Here is a 23,040-nt window from a genome sequence, read left to right as displayed (position 1 = left end):
TGTGATTACCGTATATCCCACTGGGGATAATGGTAATGTTGTGTTGGGATGTTAGGGTATTGGCCTAGCCTAGCCTTCTCGTGCCTCTGAGGGCCTCAGAGGGCCCGCCCTTTGCCCGGGCTTTGCCCCGTGCTCCAACCCGCGCGCGTCCCGCGTGCGCGTGTCAGGAGAGGCTTTTAGTAGGGCGGAGTCGGGAAGAGGACCAGCTGCGGCTCATCATCACGCTACTAGGAGACGATGTTTTCTCGACCATGTTTATAGTGAAAAGGGAGCATCGCTCACTGGGCCCACTACCGCGCCTGTGCGCCCCCCCGAGACCAATCATTGCAAAGCTCCTGAACTACAGGGACAGGGACACTGCTCTACGACTGGCCAGAGAAAAGGGGAAACTGCGGAATGAGGGATCATCAATCTCATTATACCCGGACTTCTCGGCGAAGGTACAGGAGGAACGTCGTCATTTTGCCCCATACAAACAGCAAATCTGAGACCTAGGGCTGGACTACGCTATGCTGATCCGGCAAAGCTGCGCATCAACCGACAGGGGCACTCTCATTTTTTCACCGATCCAAAGGAACTGCAGAAGGCTCTGAAAACGTGGTCTAAGGAACGGAGGAACAGTCCTAGAAGCCAGGATGGTGAACAAGAACCAACCAGCGGTTTGGAAGATTAGGAATAGAGGCTTTGAAACGCTGCTATAGCCCAGCTGACTCCTGCAATCAGCCGGGAGTAAGCTCCGGAGAGATAACAGTACAGTGTCGAATAAGGCCCCCCGGCTTGTTGGGATCCAGATGGGGCCTGCTCCTTACAGGAATATGAGGGCTGCGACCCCGCCGAGTCCTGGTGAGATCATTCCAAGTTATTTTTCTGTCCTAATGCAAATACACACTGAAATGTTTGGACACTGTGACTGCTTGAGGCCTTTGGTCGTGAGCGGCTAAAACGTATTGAACCTGTGGCAGGAGGGGGGGGGAGGTGCCGCATTGATGTTGTTGGGGATTTCCTGGGCGGTGGACGATGGCACGTGATCTGGGGCTTGAGCGCAAAGACTCTGAAGGGGTGACGGAGCTATGAGGCTCTCAATGCCGAGATGGAGTATGCAATTGCAACCTGTACAGATTTTGGCGACCTCTGCCCTCGCGCTGTTCGCACAAATAAATCCCGCTTGGGATTATTTGGGTCATGGGGGAGGGAGGAGGGGGGACATTTTTCTCATGCTAGGCCATGTTCGGGCTGGTCTGCTGTGGGTGGGGGATCCAAGGGAAAAGGGGAATGTTATTGTTTGGGTGTTGATTCATGGTGTACTTTTCCTCAGGGGTCTCAAAGTGCTTGCTATAACCTACCGCATGCTCAAGCTGCACCCAACTCGCGGATGTGCAACGCTGACACAGCTAATCTTTGTAAACCTGGCCACACTCCCATACTACACTGATAGAATTCACTTTTCGATACCCTAATTGCCTATTTACGATGTGCGAGTTAGCATCATATGGCTAACTAATGAAGTTCGTATATGCACTTATGCTGAATTATTTTACTTGCTCCTTACTTATATTCAAATGTACGTGTGACCATATTAGTTTCTTAGCTTAGCCTGTGTGCCACCATTTTGTCTATACCTCTGTGCCTGCGGGCCCTGCTCGCTCATATGCCCCTCCCGCAGGAATACAGAAATTCACTAAGACAGCAGTTTTCGTTTCTCGGCTTACTGTGGCCGAAACTAACAAGTCTCCTATCAGTAATGTTCTCATGCCCCGAGACGCCGAAGCCTAGCTCCATGGCCTTGAGTAGAGATAATGTATCCCTTGCAGGTGCGGATGCCTGCTGTATGAGAGCATTGTCCACTGGTCCGAGGCTCGGTAACTTTCCACAAGGGGCGTACCCCTTTTTACTGTATTGCATTATAATGTATTGCTGTGATGCAGAGAGTCAGTCCTCTCGTTCGCACTCCTAGGAGTGAGGTCGGACAGGGCCCTCTCATATATGAGTGTTGTTTGGCCTAATAAAGACTTTTATTCATTCTTCTCCACTGTCCGGCTGACTTCCTATATAGTGACTATAGGTGAGTGCGGTAAGTCACTCGGGTGGATTTGAGCCACGCTTATCAGATGGCGCCCGAACAGGGACCCCGCGATAAGGATCTTTCTCACCCGTAAGTGGGTAGCAGAAGACCGGGGACCCGCTGGTCGGCACGGTGGGCCCGGGTACCCATCTGATGCCGAGCTTGGTTCTCGCAGCTCTGCCCCACCCTGCTGATCGGGAGAGGTCCCGGTTCGGATCTTACGCCGGGGTCCAGAAGGCGGAACTTGAAGCTGACCGTGTTGGTCCTGGCAGCCGGAGGTGGAGAACGGTAGAGGTCGGTGCCGCCTACGGAAGGTGAGTGGTCCACCTGTGATTGTTTCAGGAACTGGAGTGTTCCGGGAGACTAGGGTGTCTCCAGTGGTTTGAGGAGCCGGCGTGCTCCTGGGGCTAGTGTGCTCCGGGGAACTCAGAGTGCGAGCAGGCGCTCTGACAGACTTGACGGGGTTGGGGGAAATATCTAGATGTACTGTTTGTAGAGATCCGACCAGGTGGTACTGTGGTGAAGGCGTGGCTCATTGCGGGTGGACTCCGGTGCTTGCCCTGAACTCCTAGAGTGGCGGTTCAGTGGAGGTGAGTCCTGGGTCTCCCGTGGTAAAGTGCGCAGTGATCCGTAGTGCCACGCGGGGAGCGGATTTGTTTCCCCATCCTCAGAACAGTTAGTGTACTGTTCGGTCTGCGGTAGAGTCCAGGTTCCCCAGGACTTGGTCGACGGGCCTTGTTCCATTTGGTAACACGTGTTTGGAGGTATTGTAAATGTGCGTGTGTGGTTTCCTAATGTATGTTTGTATGCGTGTATGAACGAGCTCGAGCTAGCGACTCAAGGTAACGTAGTCTGTGGAGAAGTGTTTCTTTCACACTGAAGTAAAGATGCCGTGTTTTAGTAAGTTACGATGTTTTGGATGTTGTTGTCGACCCTCAGATACTAGACTGGCCGAAAGCCAACCTGCACCCCCTGAAGGCACTCCGAGCTTTGATATGTATGTCGAGCATGGATTGGTCCCGATTTTGTTTGGTACTTTGTGGCACCGGTACACTGCCGATAATGTGGATTTACAATGGCCTTTAACGGGTTCTTTCGATGAAGCAAAATTGGATTATTTGCAAGACAAATTGTTTGCTAGGCGTAGCCGTCAGAGTGTGTTTGATTCTTTGCGAGTGTGGCAGAAAGAGGCCAGGAAACGCAAACTGAGAGACGAGAAAGAGGAGTATAAAAAGTCCACCCAGACTATGGCGCAGAAGGCGAGAGAGCAGGTTGGAAATGAGAATGCGCTGCGTATGGAGCGCTCAGATAGACTTTGTAGGTTGAAAGAAAATAAAAGTTATGTAGTGCGAGAGGACGACCCAGATGAGATGGAAGACATTTTGAATACCCGACCCCCTCCCCCCTATGCCCCACAACCCTTGTATCCCTCCTTGCCAGTTCCAGCCCCCAATAGTGGAGTTCCGGGCCCTTCAGCAAGTGCCCCCCAACAACCCGCGCCCTCGACACCCCTTGCTTCATTACTCCAGACCACTTCACCCGCACCCTCCCAATTTTCTTTAGCACTCCCTACTGTTTCAGCTAGTACCACCCCCAGTCAGGAGATGCTAACGCCGAGTCGAGGCGCAGGTAGCGGATTATTCTCGCAGGTACGGAAGTTGCTTACACGTTCTACGGTTGGTTTAGATGAGAAGAATATGGTGGCTAATCAGGCATGTCAGTGGGCCAGGAATAATATTTATTCATTTGAAGATATTTGGTCCACTATGAAGGATTTCGAGCCCTTGATGCAACAGCACGCTTTGTGGCATATGTCAAATGTACTGATACCGCTATGGGAACAGGGGTATGGAGGTGTGGCTCCAGCTGTTTTGCGAGACATACTGGCCGGAGCCTATAGAACGAATACCGGGGTAAAAGAAGTGATGAGTAGTCTACGTGCCCTATTACAATACAGAAATGAACTACCCTCTACGGGCATGCCCCATTTCCCAGGTCTACATCCTATGCGCGAGGTGCACCCTATCTTTCATCCCGAGATCCCCGAGGTGGTAGATCCTATCACAAGGGCTGTCACTAGGGACAGGATAGATGTGCATTTCCAGGAGCAGTGGGTGCATACGCCGTGGAAGAGAAGTGAGGTACTATCATTGAAGGCTCAGCTACCAGATTCTAGAAAGAACCCGACTGCCTACTATAAAGAGCTAACGGAAGCCGCGTCTTCCACTGTAATGACTTTAGCTGATGTTGAGTTGTTTTTCGGGCTTTTGGTCCCAGTTGATGTGTGGCGGCAAGTAAAAGGTACTGACCATGCGGAGGAGTTAGGAGGTACGTGGCAGGAGTTGCAGGACTGGGATAAGGAGCGTAAGCCAGGGGAGAAGCCGAAGGCTGAGATTTTAGCTTTACCAGGGCGCATAATAAAATATATGCATTCCCTCATTCCACAGAAAAAGGTAGATTGGGACAAGTTGACGGCTTGTAAGCAGAAAAAGGATGAGGCAGTCTCGGACTTCTTTACGAGGTTTGAGGAAACGTTCATAGATTTTAGTGGGCAAGATGTGTCACAAGATGGCGGGTTACGGCTTTTTGTTAATAGGTTTTTCATGAACTTATTGCCTGAAATTTCAGCAAGACTGCAAGCGTCGGAGAGCACGTGGACAACGTCCTCTCCTTCGGGTATTCTCAGCATGGCACAGTATTATGAACACAGAGAAAATGAAAGTAAGGACAAGCAGGAAAAGAAGGCTAAGGATCTAAAAACAAGAGTTTTGTTGCAGCAAGTGGCTAGAGGCAGAGGAAGGGGTGTAGCGCCGAGTCGAGGGGGCGGCTTTGGGAGAGGTGAGAGTAGGGAAAGGCTGGGGCCGAATGAGTGCGCGAAGTGTAAGCAGGAGGGGCATTGGTGGAGGGATTGCCCACTGTTTCAGTCGAATGCTGGTCCAGGACGAGGAAGAGGGAGGGGTGGTGATTTTGGGAGACAGGCTGCATGATCAGAAGGAGGCGGGAGACCAGGAGGAAATTACTTTGACAATGGTACAGACAGACAACAGTTGCAGAGGGGTGGTGGTCAGTACTATAACGATGATTACTCAGTGGACGATTTGACAGGGTTCTCCCACAACTAGGACAGCGTAGGACAGAGCATGGGACCAGTACTTATGGAAGTTGATCAGAGGGGACCCTATGTCGAAGCAGACTTATTGGGGTCTCAACAAAAATTTCTAGTGGATACAGGTGCAATGAAAAGTTCAGTGGCTCGTTCTCGGGTCCCAGGGGCGGCTCTGTCTGGCAAAAATAACATCTCTGTGGGTTTCGCAGGAACTCCGGTGATTAGCCCCATTTCTAAACCTCTCACGTTAATGATTGGCCCTTTCACTGTTGATTCACCGTTTCTATTGACATCAAATTGTGGGGAAAATTTGCTGGGCTTAGATTTATTGAAAAGGTTGCACGCCACCATCTATTGTTCCCCGGATGGCGTGTACCTCACTTTGGGCCCGAATGTCACCCGCCCATTGCAGTGTTTTTCGAAAGATGACCCATTACCACCTGAATTTCAAGGCATACCCGACAGCTTGTGGGCTGTCAATGATACAGATGTAGATAAAATGGATATTGCCCCGGTGACAATAAGAGTGAAGGTGGGAGCGAAATTACCCAGGGTTCCCCAGTACAGGATTCCTAGGGAGGGAGAGAAGGCCCTGTTACAAATAATACAAGATTTAATACGGTCCGGTGTAGTGGAAGAGACTGATTCGAACATATGTAACAGCCCTATTTTACCCATCCACAAAAGACGATCACCTGAAGCTACTGATAATACTCCTGATGTTTATAGATTTGTGATTGATTTGCGACACGTAAATAGAGTGGTGGAGCCACAGTACCCGGTGGTCTCGGACATCACTACAATATTGACAATGATACCCCCCTCTGCGAAATATTTCTCTGTCCTAGATTTGAAAAATGCTTTCTTCAGTATTCCAGTACATGTAGACAGCCGTTATCTCTTCGGATTCTCATTGGCTGGCCGAAGCTTCCGCTTTAAGAGAATTCCTCAGGGGTACACTGAGAGTCCGAGCATATATAGTCAAGCATTGAAGGCACAATTGGATGAACTGGAACTTCAACCTGGCAACGTCATGTTGCAATATGTGGATGATATCCTGATAGCATCGGACGACGAGCAGGGTTGTCAGAATGCTACTGTGAAATTACTACACCATTTGGCTAAAAGAGGGCATAAAGTGTCCCTTCCAAAGTTTCAATACTGTCGAACGGAGGTAACCTACCTCGGTCACCTCCTTTCGAAAGTGGGGAGGAGATTGACGCCAGAGCGCATAAAAGCTATTAATAACATGAAGGTACCTAACACGCAGCGAGAGGTGCGCGCGTTCTTGGGCATAACATCGTATTGTCGCCAGTGGATACCTAACTATGCGTTACTAACAAAACCCCTATTGTATCTGACTACCAAGGAAGTGCGCGAACCCCTACCCTGGACCCCCGCATGTCAAGAAGCGTTTGAGTCACTAAAAACGGCTTTATGTTCTGCGCCTGTTCTTGGAACACCTGATTACCAGAAGCCTTTTGTTCTTTACGTACATGAGGCGGAAGGTTGCGCGTTGCCTGTTTTAACTCAGTGTTACGGGGGGAAACAGAGACCTTGCGCTTATTTCTCTGCAAAGCTTGACAATGTAGCAAGAGCGCTGCCGAGTTGTCTGAGAGCCACGGCGGCTGCTGCGGTCTCCATAAGACAATCGGCAGGGCTCGTATTGGGATCAGATCTCACAGTCATGGTACCGCATGCTGTGGACATTTTGTTGAACAGGACACAGACGCAGCACTTAACTAGTGCTTGTCTTACGGGTTATGAGATGACTCTTTTTGCACCCCATGTTACGATCAAAAGGTGCGCAACACTGAATCCAGCCACATTGTTACCTATCCCCACAGATACAAAAGACGATGACATACATGACTGTCTTTTTAGGACTGAAGAGGAGACAAAGGGGAGGGTGGATCTGACAGACAGGCCCTTGGACGAACCAGACGGGGAGTTGTATGTGGATGGGTCCTGTTTTAAATTGCCAGACGGTACATCGACAGCAGCATATGCAATAACAACATTACAGACAGTAGTGGAGACTTCTAGGATACCTTACAATTCTGCCCAAGCTGCTGAGATTATAGCCCTACTGAGAGCATGTGAATTGAGTGAGGGACTAGACGTGAATATTTATACTGACAGCCAATACGCCTTTGGCGTGGCTCATAATTATGGGCGACTTTGGGCAGAACGGGGATTTCTGACTTCTCATGGACAACGCATACAACATGGTCCACTGATATTACGACTGCTAGCGGCATTGACACTACCCAAAAGATTGGCTGTGATAAAGTGTAGCGCACACAAGACAATATTGGATGATGTAGGACGAGGCAATGCCTTCGCCGATGAAACAGCAAAAGAGACTGCTAGAGAAAAATTACCACAAATGTTTGTGGCAGGACCAGCTAGATGGGTCCCAGATGTTCATATGTTCTCAGACACTGTTCAGAGTGTCAAGAACATACAGGGAAAAGCGACAGAAGATGAATTGAGGGCATGGAAGGATGGGCAGGGACGATTGGATGCGGATGAATGTTGGACAGATGTGACCGATAAGAGACGATGGTTACTCCCGAATGCATATGTCCTTCCGGTAGTGACGATGGCGCATGGGCCTGCCCATGTAAGTGCCAAGGGAATTTGTAAATTGTTAGACCCAGTGTGGAGCAATAAGAATATCTCTAAAGTGGCCACTCACTTGGTTCGACAGTGCATGGTGTGTTTGAGACATAATCCTGGAAAGGGTACCCCTGTCCCAACTGGAAATTTTGCACCCCCTTCTTTCCCTTTTGAGGTGATTCAGATGGATTACATCGAAATGGAAAGGGTCAATAACTTGAAGTATGTCCTTGTAGTCGTATGTGCCTTTAGTAGGTGGGTGGAGGCGTACGCAACGAAAGATTGCACGGCCATTTCTACTGCAAAAATGTTGATAAAGGAGTATTTTTCTCGCTTTGGATTACCTAGGGTGATCTGGAGTGATAATGGTACGTCCTTTAATGCAGAACTAGTGAAGCAAATATGTAAAGGCTTACAGATTTCCCAAAAATTTCATTCAGCCTTACACCCTCAGGCAGCAGGACTCGTGGAGCGGTTTAACGGCACGCTCAAATTAAAGATGGCCAAAATATGTGAGAGTACAGGTCTCCATTGGCCAGACGCCCTTCCCTTAGCCTTGCTTTCAACGAGAGTTACTGTGAATGTGAAAATGGGCGTCTCCCCCCACGAGGTGGTGTTCGGCCGTCCGGCCAATATCTGGGGAGTGCCCAGGCCTAAATGTTTCACAGAAGTTCCATATCCTTTGTTGACAGATTATTTGTATGCTTTGACTAAAGATCTTCGTTCTATTCATCAGCAGGTAGCAGACACTCTGAAGCCGTTGCCGGAGGGGCCTGGACACTCCATAAACCCAGGGGACTGGGTTGTGATCAGAAGATATCAGCGGAAGTCCTGTCTGGAGCCAAGGTGGTCGGAGCCGCGCCAGGTGCTCCTCACCACGCGTACTGCACTTCGGGTGGACGGAAGGAAGGCGTGGACCCACGCCTCACATGTGAAGAGGGTCCCGCTCCCGTTGCCCTATGACCAGTGGGTAAAGGACGGCATTGCTGACGAAGAGCATGAAAATATACCAAGGTATGCTCCTTTCTCGGATGCTTCACTGATTGGAGAAGAGCGAAGCGGAATAGAGAATTCAGTGAGCTCTACTACTCCTGTTGCTACTAGTGAAGAGACACCAGAAAGTTCAGCATCTGTCACAGATACACCTGCTTTGTTCACTGACCCCGAAGTGCCAGGGAGCACTCGATACAATTTGCGGCCCCGAAGAAAATAAGTAACAGTGCTGAAATATGATGGACTAAACACTGGAAGAAGGGCTTAGTGAACTTTCTGAATACGAAGATTTAGTGATAGGGATGAACTTGTAAGAGCCCTGGTGTTTAGCCGAAGATTGTGTGTTATGAGACTATAGAGTGGTGCGGGGCCCGAATTAAGTGCTCTCTTGTTTTCAATTGTTGAACAGCAACGTTGGAATAAGGTATGGACGGTAAAAGCCTGCCTGTGAGGCTTTGAAGGACACAGGGAGAAGATCCCTTTTTAAGGGTTGAAGAACCCCTCTGGCCGGTTGAGGATTGTCTGGGACTATTTTTTTAGTATAAGAGTTTTTTCCTTTTTTTTTTTGATTTTTGGTATATTTTGAACGTTTTTGAGAATGTATCCTTTTGGACGCCCCATTCCTGATGAGGAGCAGCCCTTTGCGGCTCCTCCGAGACCTGTGCCTGATTCCCCCTGGTTGGCCCTTCCCCGAAAAGGAAAGATCGTGGTCATCATTATTATTCTGATTGCTTTTATAGTGACTCTTGGAATATTGTTTTTCCTGGATAAAGCTTACCCCGTTCATGTGTTTGCACCCACACCCACTGCCGTTCCTGAACATAATATGATTACTGTTGATTATGGTGAAAGAATGTTGACAAAAGGTTGTAAAGAAAATGTTTTTATTAAGACTTTGCACCATGCACACGCCACTACCAACTTGACAGATTGTTGGGTTTGTGGGCTCTTGCCCTCTGCTGCATATAAGAAAGACAGATTTCTTGCCCTCCCTTTGACGCCAGTGAATAGTTGTGTGGGGTGGTATACTCTCATAGGTCTTGTTAAATATTTCCAGCAGCCAGATTCCCTGACTCCTCGACTGCAGAATAGGGGGTGGACAATGACAATGCGAGTACGCCCTCTGCCTCCATCTTCTCTTGGACGAATATACACTGATGGACGTTTTGACCAGACTTTTATAGAGACGTGTGAGAAAAAGTTGGGCCGGTTTCTGACACCAAATGAAACTGACAAACTTAGGGAAAGTTTCCTGAAATTGAATGCTTCTCTGTCCTACAGACACCCCGCGAAGGGTAACAACAGTTCCAAGTCTCTGATACCCCTGGCTGTGGTAGGTCCCTCTCCATTTTTCTGTATAGAGGGAAGGGGTCCCATCAAAGTCGGTAATAGCTCCTGTAATGTGACTGCTTTGATACGCTTGCCTCTCAGCCCCTCTTTGATTGCCCCACCCAGCATCTATTTCGTGTGTGGAGATAATGGATACTTATGGTTGCCCGAGGGTTGGGGTGGGGTATGTTACCTAGCCTACGTGATTCCTCCTGTATATGTGGCTCCTTCTGATTATCACAAAACTCATCGTCGATTCCCCAGTCCACAAGAGCAGCCGCAAGAGCAGCGTAAAAGGAGGGAACTTCAGGTAGATGACGTTGATCAGACGGACACCTCGTACCAACAATGGACTGATTTTTCTAAGGGTTTGTTACCTTTCTGGGGTCCGATATTTAACAGCAGAGCTATTCGACGACTGTCTAGGGTAATGGAAAAGGTAGTTCTCACCGAAGCTGACATTACGACTAACATATCTGTCGAGATTCAGGCTATGAGATTATTTACGATCCAGAACAGGATGGTGCTTGACGTCATACTGGCTGATAGGGGCGGGGCCTGTCGCGTCATCGGGACGTCTTGTTGCGTTTATATACCTGACTCAGCACCGACTGTTAACTTGGCAGTACAGAAATTACATAGATTAGCGACTGAACTGCATCAGAATAATGGGACATGGTCCTTACAGGGGTGGCTCTGGGGTGCCTTCTCTTCCTGGGGTTGGAAAATATTGATGGGTTTGGTTGGTGTGGTGAGTGTAATTCTGACTTGCTGCCTTTGTGTATATTGCCTCCCTCCATGTTGCTCAATGTGTGCTACGAATTTACGTCCGAAAAAGAAGTTACCTGGTCAATATACCACTTCTATGATTACTGAAATTCCTGCTGATGCAAGTTGGTTGATGTTTATTGCAGAGGATGTTCTAGACTAAAGAAATGAGTAAGGGTGTAGAAAGGTCCTGCCCCTTGAATGGATGTCGGCACTACCTTTTGGCAAATAAATGAGGCCATAGTTAGCCAATGATGCTAAAAGGAGGGTCTGATAGAATTCACTTTTCGATACCCTAATTGCCTATTTACGATGTGCGAGTTAGCATCATATGGCTAACTAATGAAGTTCGTATATGCACTTATGCTGAATTATTTTACTTGCTCCTTACTTATATTCAAATGTACGTGTGACCATATTAGTTTCTTAGCTTAGCCTGTGTGCCACCATTTTGTGTATCCCTCTGTGCCTGCGGGCCCTGCTCGCTCATATGCCCGTCCCGCAGGAATACAGAAATTCACTAAGACAGCAGTTTTCGTTTCTCGGCTTACTGTGGCCGAAACTAACAAGTCTCCTATCAGTAATGTTCTCATGCCCCGAGACGCCGAAGCCTAGCTCCATGGCCTTGAGTAGAGATAATGATGTATCCCTTGCAGGTGCGGATGCCTGCTGTATGAGAGCATTGTCCACTGGTCCGAGGCTCGGTAACTTTCCACAAGGGGCGTACCCCTTTTTACTGTATTGCATTATAATGTATTGCTGTGATGCAGAGAGTCAGTCCTCTCGTTCGCACTCCTAGGAGTGAGGTCGGACAGGGCCCTCTCATATATGAGTGTTGTTTGGCCTAATAAAGACTTTTATTCATTCTTCTCCACTGTCCGGCTGACTTCCTATATAGTGACTATAGGTGAGTGCGGTAAGTCACTCGGGTGGATTTGAGCCACGCTTATCAACACGACACGCCCTCATGGCTGACGTAACAAGTGTACAGTCAAACGCACAGCCTACCTCGCTCAGCGCCCTTACATGGAATGTCAGAGGGTTGAACAACTACAGAAAACCTAGAAAGGTGTTAAGCTACCTCAAACGTCATAATATAGATATAGCACTCTTGCAGGAAACGCATTTACCACTTACGAGTAGAATGCTACACAATAGAGGCCTAGAAGGACATGTAGCAGTAGCTGGGTTCACCACTCATGCAAGGGGAGTTATTACATGGGTAAACCCGAAAACGAACATTCAAATACAGACGCTTAGTGCGGACACAGAAGGCAGGTATGTTATAGCGTCCTGTAAGGGCCTGGGGGTGGACCTGCTAGTTGTCAATACTTACGGCCCCAACTATGATTCCCCTGAATTCTACTATACACTGGCTAGTGAGATCGGTGGACACGGTAACCCTCAAATACTATGGGGTGGGGACTTTAATTTAACGCTTAACCCAGACATAGATAGGACCTCAGGGCCCCCTCGAAGGCCTTCGGCAGCTGCACAGTCGCCCACAGCAAAGCTAATAATGTTGGATATGGATGATGTGTGGAGGAGTAGGAATGCTGGACGGGACGGCTTTACACACTACTCTGCTTATCACGAGACACACACTAGAATCGACTACTGGTTTGCCACGGCGGGGATCAATCGAACTATCAAGCAATGCAAAGTACCTCCACGCACACTGTCGGATCATTCCCCCATACTAATAGTCATAGAGACCCCAGCGAGAAGGATCGCTCCTTTTACATGGCGCTTCCCACCATACTCGCTCCTAGACCCGATCTTCAGCTGGGAATTAGCGGAGTCGTTTGACGTGTTCTTTGACAAGAATGTAGGCTCAGTGGAGGACTTCCAGACTATCTGGGAGGCATTCAAAGTCTACATACGGGGCATTGCGATGTCTAAACACTCCAGTGTCCTGAAGGCGACAAGGAGTAGACTAGCTGAGCTGGAACATCAGCTACAATCCCTTGAGGAGCAGAGACGCACTAGACCAGACAACGCCACTGAGGAGGAGGAGATCAAGCGCCTTCTGGTGGAGTTCCACGAAGCAGCAGACAGAGAGGTTCAGCACCTGGGCAAATATGCCACAGCCCGAACATATGGCGAGGGGGAGAGGCCTGGCTCGGCATTAGCTAACATCCTCAAGGGCCGAAGGGGGAAGCCGCTGGTCTCAGAGCTGAGAAATGCAGGCGGTGACAGAGTTACAGACGAGGCAGATATTGCCTCTGTCTTTAGAGTCTACTATTCAGAGCTTTACTCTTCCAAAAGTGGAGACATGTCAGCTGAAATGCTAGACTACCTGGAACACATAAAGCTTCCGTTCCTTCCAAACTCTCAGAGAGAATTCCTCATGTGCCCTATACTGATGGACGAAATTAGAAATGCCCTAGCCACAATGCAATCGGGCAGTGCGTCGGGTATAGACGGACTGACAGTTGAATTCTACAAAACCTTTCAGGAACAGCTACTGCCGCATATACACACACTTTTGGAGGACACCTGTGTTCAGGGCAGCATGCCTAGCTCTATGAGAGAAGCTATGATTGTCACCATTCTAAAACCGGGTAAAACACATGACGACTGCGGATCATACCGCCCACTGTCGCTGCTAAACGTTGATACTAAGTTATATGCTAAAGCCCTGGCAACTAGACTGGCACTGCTGGCCCCTGAATTAGTGGCCCCAGAACAAGAGGGGTTCATACCAACCAGAAACCTGACATACAATATCAGGACAGTGTTAGGAACCATCCAACATGTCAAGCAGGATGTACCGGCTGTGGCGCTTTTTCTAGATATGGAGACGGCGTTCAACTCCGTGGAATGGCCATTCCTCCTTCAGGTGCTGCGACATATAGGGCTTGGTGAGCCCTTCATACAAATGGTGGGCGCTCTCTATGAGGGGCCTTCGGCCAGAGTGCGATTGGGCAACGCGATCTCAAATCCCCTTTACATAGGCAGGGGTACCCGTCAGGGATGCCCCTTATCCCACCTGCTATACGCACTGGCAGCAGAGCCCCTGGCCTGTGCGCTTTGAGAATATCACAGCCACGAAGGTATACGCTTCCCTACGTACAAAATAGTAGTGTCAATGTATGCGGATGATACGCTGTTGTACGCGCATGACCCTGCAACAACACTTCCCCCACTTCTGAGAGAGGTGTTACGATTTGGCACGCGTTCCGGTCTCAAAGTTAACTGGGCAAAATCGGTGGTGCTGCCCCTGACTCCGGTGACCAAACAGTTAGAGACCGAGTTCCCTCTACAGTGGACTGAAGACCCGATCAGGTACTTGGGGATACAAATCCACGTGAACCCGGACCTGCTCATTAGCCAGAACTACGATAGAGCGGTCAGCAAGCTGGAAGATGACATAGAGATCTGGAGCAAACTGTCTCTTACACTAATGGGCCGCATAGCCATTATGAAGATGGTAGTGCTACTTTTCAACGCTCTACCAAAAGTGCTCACGAGGGCCTTCTTTCAACGCCTGACGAGCCTCATGATAAACCTGGCGTGGGCGGGGAAACACCAGAGAGTCAAATGGACGACGCTCACCCTGCCTTACAGTATGGGGGGCTTAGCGGCTCCAGACCTTGAACTGTACTACAGGGCGGCCCAGGCATCGCACCTCCACACCTGGATCCATGGAGACAGACTGATCCCGCATGTCCGCATGGAGCGTCTATTTGCACATCCGCTGTTACTCCCTGCAACGATTTGCAAGCCGCAATATCGTCGAACAGGTATTTTGGACTCTATCACCTCCACCAACAACGCTTGGCATTCTCTCCTGCTCCGGCAGGGAGGGGCGACACTATATTCGCCGGAGATGCCACTGGAATGGATGCTTTGGCTCCCGCCCACGGCCGAAAGGTCAGCCATAAGTGAACTAGCGAAGCTTGGGCTTAGCAAAGCGGGCGACCTATTTCAGGACGGAGTGGTCAAAACCTGGGAACAGGTGGGAGGGGATAGTAGTGAACCCCCACTGCTTCAACGCTTTCACTCTCATAGGGCCTGGAGTGCCCTCATGGAGATACTTAGCCCGGACATGGCGGAGCCCCCGGACGTCCCTGAATTGACATATGTTATTAAACGTAAGGAGCCCCAGAAGCTCCTCACAAACCTCTACAGAGAGGCCAGGTCACACGGTGAGCACCAACTCATGAAAGTTAGATTGGCCTGGCAGAGAGACCTAAATGCCACGTTAGACGACGCAACATGGGGGTATTGCTGTGAGAACACGAAGCGAATCTCCCTCAATGGAAAGCATCGGCTAATCCACTACAAGTTCCTACAAAGGGTGTACTACACCCCGGAGAGGCTTCATAGATACGGTCTGTCGCCAGCGGCGAATTGCGAACACTGCCAGGCGGCTGATGCTGACTTCCTGCACTTAGCTTGGGCCTGCTCGGGCATACAGGCGTTCTGGTGCGAAGTCTTTGCGGAAATGAGCAAAATACTGGAGGTGGATATGGCCCCGGATCGGGGCATAGCACTCATTGGCAACTCCAGGGGGCTTCCAGTTGCACTTCGCAGGCTCATGGACATGGGGATGCTAATGGCCAGGAGAGTAGTAGCCCAATGCTGGTTGAGAGGTCCATTACCAACTAAGACTAGATGGGCGCGAGATATGCTGTACTGTAGCACACAGGCGGAAACGTACAGCGAATTGTTACCCCCAAAAAGCCGCCCAAAGAACTTCTGGGCTCTATACCAATCTTACTTACAGGGGCAGCAGCGTGAGAATCCTAGCAACACAGACAATGAATCTCTGCGATAGGACGTAGATGAGAAAATTGACTCTATATCATGCAGACTCGACGAAATGACTGTGCGAAAGCAGGAATGAGGGTGCCTCTATTGGAGAGGGAGGTAAAGGGGAGCGGACTGAGTGAGGAGCAGATAAGGGGGCGGTCACCATCGGGGCCATAATACATGCACTGCTAGGTTGAGACACTACCTTAGGCACAGACATGTAGGTAGGCCGAACACAGGAGGGATACGTACCCTAGGGAGAGCACACAAGTAGATGGAGCGGCAATGAGATAGGTCAGGTTAACACAACTTTGGACTCAACAGCGTTGCACAGGAGGACCACTTGAGGGAAGGGGTGGGGAGGGGGGTTGGGATATTGACTGCACTAGGGGTTGATGTAAGTTTGCTTAGACATGAGCTTTCATGCCTCGCTGCTAGACTGATACGATATGGAGCGGGGGAATAATGAGAAGTACAGAGGGCGAAAAGCTAGAAAATGCACATGAAAAATGCAACTGGCACTACTGGGGAATACATCTGGATATTGATTAACTGTCAATTGGAAAACGCCGCCGGACCCCCGGGTTGTCGGCCGATGGGCTGTGTAACACAAGATCTAAGATTTGTCTGGTATGCATATGACGCGGCCTTCCCCGTGAGGTTGTAGGCCTGAAGCTGTGTGATTTGAGTTTGTGCAATAAAAAAAAATATATAACTATTATACCCAGTCATGAGATGCAAGAAAATTTTACAATATCAAAAGACCAAACAGTAAAACTAACAAAGAAACAGAAAGATGGGGCACCAGGACCCAATGGGATACCATTTGCCATTTATAAAGAAAACCCAGACTTATGGTGGACCTACCTAGTAAAGGTATTTAAAGAAATCATAGAGGAAGGTATTATACCTGAGTCCTGGCGAGGATCCTTAATCTCCCCAATATTTAAGAAAGGAAATTGGACACTAGCGGAAAATTGTAGACTTATCACCCTTCAAGACAGGGATGCTAAAATGTTTGCTGGAGTACTTCTAATTAAATTAAATGAATGGGTAACAGAAAACCAGATTTTACCATTGAACCAGACCGGTTTTATTAAGGGGCTTGGAACAATGACGAACATTATGGCATTATCACTAATAATTGAAAAGTCACCCAGAGTTAAACAGCCCTTGTTCCTGTGCTTTATAGATTTTAAAGCTGCTTTTGACTGCGTTTAATGAAATCTACTGTGGAAAAAACTCCTAGATAAAGATATTCCAACTGAACTATTAAGATTGATTCAAATGTTATACAATAAAACCTGGGTAAGAGTGAGAATGGGGGACGGCCAAACATTAACAAAGGAGATCCCAGCACTGAAAGGGCTAAAACAGGGATGCGTGCTGGCCCCCCTTCTTTTTAATTTATTCTTGGGAGACTTATCAGGAAATCTGGATGAGCTAAATGCACAATCTCCAAAACTAGGGGGTAAACAGATATCTAACCTAATGTATGCAGATGATGTCATCCTCTTAAGTCATACCAAGGTTGGACTTCAGCGTCTAATTAACCAAACAATCTTGTATGCTAAGGAAAATGGAATGGTAATAAATGAAACCAAAACAAAAATTATAGTGGTTACTAGGAATATAAAGCTGAGACAAAAAAACAAATGGTATATGGAAAGCACGAAACTAGAACAAGTAGAAGTATACAGATATCTGGGTGTACTATTTGACCAGAAGGGAAATAATCATCTACAAAAACTGGATATACAAAGAAAAGCAAATGCGCTAACTGCAGCATTCAGGATATCACAGAAATTGCTTGGGAACCTTACCTATCGGCCGCTCTTGAATATTATAGGGGCTAAATTACTTCCAACCATAGCATACGGCAGTGAGGCATTAATGGGGAAGGATGCTGACCTAATAAACAATGTCCTTTCAAAGACATACAAATCTCTTTTTTATCTTCCAAACAATGCATCACCAGCGCAAATTAGATTGGAATTCGGTTTAAATAATCAATATTTTGCACGAAAGGCCCAGTTTATAAAAACCTGGTATCGGATAAAAAACGACCATGATAATCATATATCTCAGTTACTTTGGCAAGAAATAAATAATAATATGAAGTCATCTGCATGGAAGTATCTTAATGAAGCAATTGAAGAGTTTGTAATCATGCCAATTTGGAATAATACGATAACCAACGGATCGTAACAATTTTTAGGATGTAACTGCTTTTAAAGTATCTTTTTTATTTATATTTTGTAATATTGTAAGATTTTAAATAATCAAACAATAAAGAATTTATTATTGTCCATTGCATAAATGCGAGACCTGTGGCATTGCAAATGCTTGTTAAAATATGCAGTAAAGTTAGCTTTTCGGTTAGTTTTGAACATGTATGATCCCAAACTGTCCATTTTGTTAAAAAATTAATAATACATTACAAACCTAGCCTTTAGATAGGCTAACAACAATTCTGTACCTAAATTGCCAGGTTTAAACATATCCTAAAGTGCCCTTAAGCCGGAAAATTCCAATACTTATGACTTGAATGAAGATCTCATAATGGACAGAATTATCCTTGACTGTTTGCCCCTGTACACAGATGCCTGTATGATCTGTTGTCATTTGGAACTTCATGACTGAGGCCTTATTGTGTGAGCATGTTCTGTGTCCCTGGATGCAAGCATGTGCTGTCCCTTTGTGTATATACAAAGTGCAACATTTAAACTTTAGCTTTCTCAATACATGTTTCCTTTTCCCAAAAATGTATTCCTCTGTAGAGGTGGTGCTTTCTTCTCTGAGCTTGAGAAAAATGTAAGAAGAGAAACCAGATGCCAACAAAAATACGTCTTATGGGAGTTACACTTCGACATCATTCATGACAGTGTATAATATGAAACTGATTCCCGTGCTTGTTGAAGGGACTCCATTCTGACCACCATATGGTCCCACATACCAGGCAGGTGTCAGACGCACTGCTCACAATCACTTACCAAAGAACACTCCATTTGAACTATTTAGATGCAAATTCGGTTTGGGATCACCAGGGTGTACAGGACCAATGCCAACATTCTGTTTTTAAGCAGTTTATGCAGAAAATGATAAACTTATCTAGAGAACCAAAGAAAATGTTGGGTTGTGGGATATATGAGAAGGAGGTATACAAAATCGATGCCAATATGTAGCATGCTTTAAATGTCTCTATCTCACAGGAAATTAAGTATCCAAGTCCAACTATGGTGCTAATGTGTGTGTGTGCGTTAGTTGTCTTTGTTCCCGTCAATCGTGATCTTTGTTACTCAGAGAGGCACCACAGTTTTTAATGCTTTTGCATCTTCCAGGATGCTCTGACGATGGAAGGAGCTTCAGCCCAGAGCACACCAAGAAATGGTAGATGCGATGCCAGAGATGTCTACAGCATTGCCTGTGTAGACTGTACATCTTCTCTAACCTTATACTAACAATAATCGAGCAGATTTGCATTAAACCTCAGTGCAGGGGGAATGATTTTAAAGAAGAATGCTTTTTGCCTGAAGTGAGTTACGAACAGATCTCCTATTCTTCGACCCTCAAGTCAGAGACACAAGACAAAGTCACCAAGCACGAGGTGTTCTGCTGCCAATTTATTCTTAGAACAGGCTGCAAGTGACTGAGTTAAAAGATAAGCGCACATAGAGGCAAAGTTCGGCTGTGTATGAAGAGACAGGCAGCTATGAACAAGCACCCGCTGTACTGCAGGCTCAGGCATGCAGCAGACTCAGATAAGGCTGCATGTCCTGGTACAAACAACCACCCCATTCTCCTTCTCTTTCGGTCCCTAGAATCTCCATCAACCCTCCCATCAAGTGAGAGCAAACACAAGGAGAATTAAGGACAATTAAGGGAAAAGAAAGATAACAAGGGTAGAGGAGAACATACTAACATTAAACCCATGGGCTGGGGTTCCGTGTTCTATCGAGACCACATTCCGAGACAGGAAAATGCAATGTTTCAAATCCATTTTTTTTACTGACTGTTGCAAACCATTATGGGTTACATTTTCATACTAGGTTTGTCATGAGGTTTTCATGGGCAATCCTGTAGCCTTTTGATCTAATAGGTTAATTTATTAACCTCAATTTGCCACTTACTGTGCCTACAGGTATAGATATTAGTGGCTTCCAAAAATGAAAGTAAATGAGGCACTGTAGTTTCATAATGCCGAATTACTGGGTTCCTCCTTCACACAAGGTTGTGTAATCGAACCTATCCCCCAACATTCCTCAGCAGTATCTGACTACCTCGTGTAAATCTATTATGTTTGTGCAACTAAGTTACTAAACATACCATACTGCCCTGGAGGGCAAATGTGATAAACAGATTCTATGGGTTTTTGAAACCGCCCTACATGCATCTGTTTGACGAGTCTAATGAACTTACCCAAAAGAAAAAAACAGAACACTAATTTCAATGTCAGAACTTACGTATATTTCCCCATGCTTCAATTAATTTGCACAGAGTTCCAATAGCCACCCATCCCCCTCCCCAGGATAACCAGCATCGCATCAGGGATCCTATATTGTGCTGCTCGTGCCCGGGAGTCCTGGCCACACCTTCTGTGACTGACGCGGACGGTATGTTATCAGCCTGTCCTACATATTTATGTCCATGCCAATTCAAACAATTGGGAAAAGGTGCAAATGTTATTTGTTTCCTCTGCAAACCAAAGGCCACAACAAACGAGGAATCACTTAAACGATTTGAGAATGCCAACATTATGTCCAGATTATTTTTAAAGCAAGCAGAGTGATACATTTCATGTTACAAAAAAATATTGAAGATTTTATGCAAAATATTTTTCATCTATCTACTCTTGGCCCTTCCAGAATAGCAGAAGGTAAACAAATGGCTGTTATGTTTCTTTCTGAAAAATTTTTTCATCCTATCCTAGATGGTTACTGGTGAGCATCCTTATCACACCTCAAAGTGCCAACCTGGAAGGGACGACTGGCAGCATGACTTCTCCTCTCCTCAGAGTGCATGTCACTGCAAAAAAAGAAGGACTATATATACTAATGGGCAGATTTACGAGCCCCCTGCGACACCAGTTCGTCACATTTTATGATGTACTGGAGGCGCATTTCACTTCTCCATATTTACAAGGAGAGGAAAAGCCAACATGCGTCACATTTCCTCTCCTAGTAACTATGGCCCCTTCACACGCAGCACTTTGGATGGAAGGCGCGTTCCATGGGTGTTGCTGTGGGTGTTCCCACGCAACACCCATGGAACGAGACACATTTCCAGATTTACGAGGAATCATAAATCTGGAAATGCGTGTCAATGATACGCAGGGGATTCGTAGCGAGACGCAACGAGGAGAAATGTTTTCATTTCTCTTCATTTTTCCCTCTTTCAAAGCATGCTGCATTCCACAGAACGTGAACAGATAGTGGGTAACCCAATAAACCCTTGTAGGTATGGGCAATGAATAGTTTAAGAAAAAAAACTACAGGGGATTTATTTCATTCACTTAGTGAAATAAATTTGATAGCATAAGTCAATAAAGTTAGTTCAAAGGAATCTAACTACTTATTATGTCTAAAGAATCAGCTGAAATCAAACAAACAGTGAATGTTGACAGAGAAAAACAGGAACACACGGGCAAATAAACAGGTTTCGAATTTTTATATAAAGAAATTAATCAAAAAAGTTCATACATGAAAGAATAGGAACACAGATATGGGCACAATGAAGTTATGAATGAATGTCTGCAAAACTCAACAAATCAATACATAACAAATCATCAACTCCTGTTTTTTAGGGAAGGGTAACCAAGTCAAATCATAAACAAAGGTATACTCTTGAAGCGAAATTAAGCTTAAGGAGATGATGATACAGTCGACGTTTCGGTCTCCAATGCTGTTGTCTATGAGACCATCATCAGGACTAGAATTATGCACAAGATTGCCCCTAAACAAAAATAATATAATAAAATAAAATTATTACATTGCCGTGACACAGATTAAAAATTGCTATATCGGCAGACAATGAACCCTATACAAAGCTCTAAGCACCGTGCGAAAAATAAATGATTCATATAAGTTAAAAACATTCATGATTCTTAATGGTGAATCCTCTATCTAAATCAAGATGTGTAATTAATAAAGTATCAATTTTAACAGTGGAACATTCTCGGTATCTTAATCATGTTCATATGCTAAAAAACATGAAACACTTTTCCAGCCACCATCGGCGCAGAAATCAAGCCCTCCAGTCGGATATGTAGGGACACATATTTATTTCAGCAGGCACAGTGTTACCGGTTTCGACTTCTCCAGTCTTAATCATACGCCCCCTTGAGAGAGCAGGTGAGCAAGGTCCATTTATTCATTATTTTGCCAAAAAGTGAGGAAGGACTTTCGGGTGATTTTCACGACGATCTCTTTTGATAAAGCTTTCTTAATCTTCCGCTTTATTCTTTTTTGCCTTAGCCTCCGGATATTTTTACAACATTTCTTTACCGTTTCACAGCAGATTTGCTTGTAGTTGAATCGTGTTTGAATGTCTCTCCTTTGGCTTAGTAGTCGATAATTACCGGACTTCAAGTCCCATCATTCCACCTGTTTGTTCATCCATTCACCCGAGAAGTCACTGCTTTCCATATTTTTGCCATTCACATTGATATGCTAAAAAACATATAGATATTCAGTAACATAGTCAGGTTACATTTAAAAGCCAAAATTATGGTAGAGCCCAACTATACATAGAGCATTATTAACATTAATGGTTATACGACGCACTATAAAACCTGTAATCAGGAGTGCATTATATCATGACCCCAATGTTCACTACACCATTGGAAAAAAGGGGGGGATAAAAGAGTTGCTTACTTAGCAATATTGCAGGAAGTGTTCAATCAAAATGCGTTGGTCGGCCAGTTGTGATACAGCAAATGTATCTAGTAGTGGAACAAAAGAACAAAGGGGGAGTTTATATTAAGAGTCATGTTCGGTAGTAGAGAAAAAGAGATGAAAGCACAGAACACATTGAAAGAGCAAAATGCTTTTTGTGAAGGAAGGTCTCCCCATGATGAAGGCATCCTTGCACTATGGTGCAAGGGTGCCTGTGCTAGCGCATGACTGCAGTTTGTGCACCAGCGCAGGGGAGAGCACAGGAATGCAACATGTTATTGTAAATATGTAACATTCCTGTGCTTCGGAAATGCCGCAGCGTGGCTCAGCCAAAGGACTTGCGTTGCCGCCTGCAGTACTTCCTTGAAGATCAGCCCATTAGTCTGCCAATATTGATGCCAAGGAGGATGAGGAAATTCCTTCCAAACAGCTCCCACTCCAAGATGGCACTTGCATTACTCCCTTCCGTAAAATAGTTCCAATCCAAGATAAAGTATGTAATTCCAACA

This window comes from Lissotriton vulgaris, chromosome 8, assembly GCF_964263255.1.
Source record: "Lissotriton vulgaris chromosome 8, aLisVul1.2, whole genome shotgun sequence".
NCBI classification, from domain to species: domain Eukaryota; kingdom Metazoa; phylum Chordata; class Amphibia; order Caudata; family Salamandridae; genus Lissotriton; species Lissotriton vulgaris.
Note: the sequence above shows the minus strand (reverse complement) of the source record.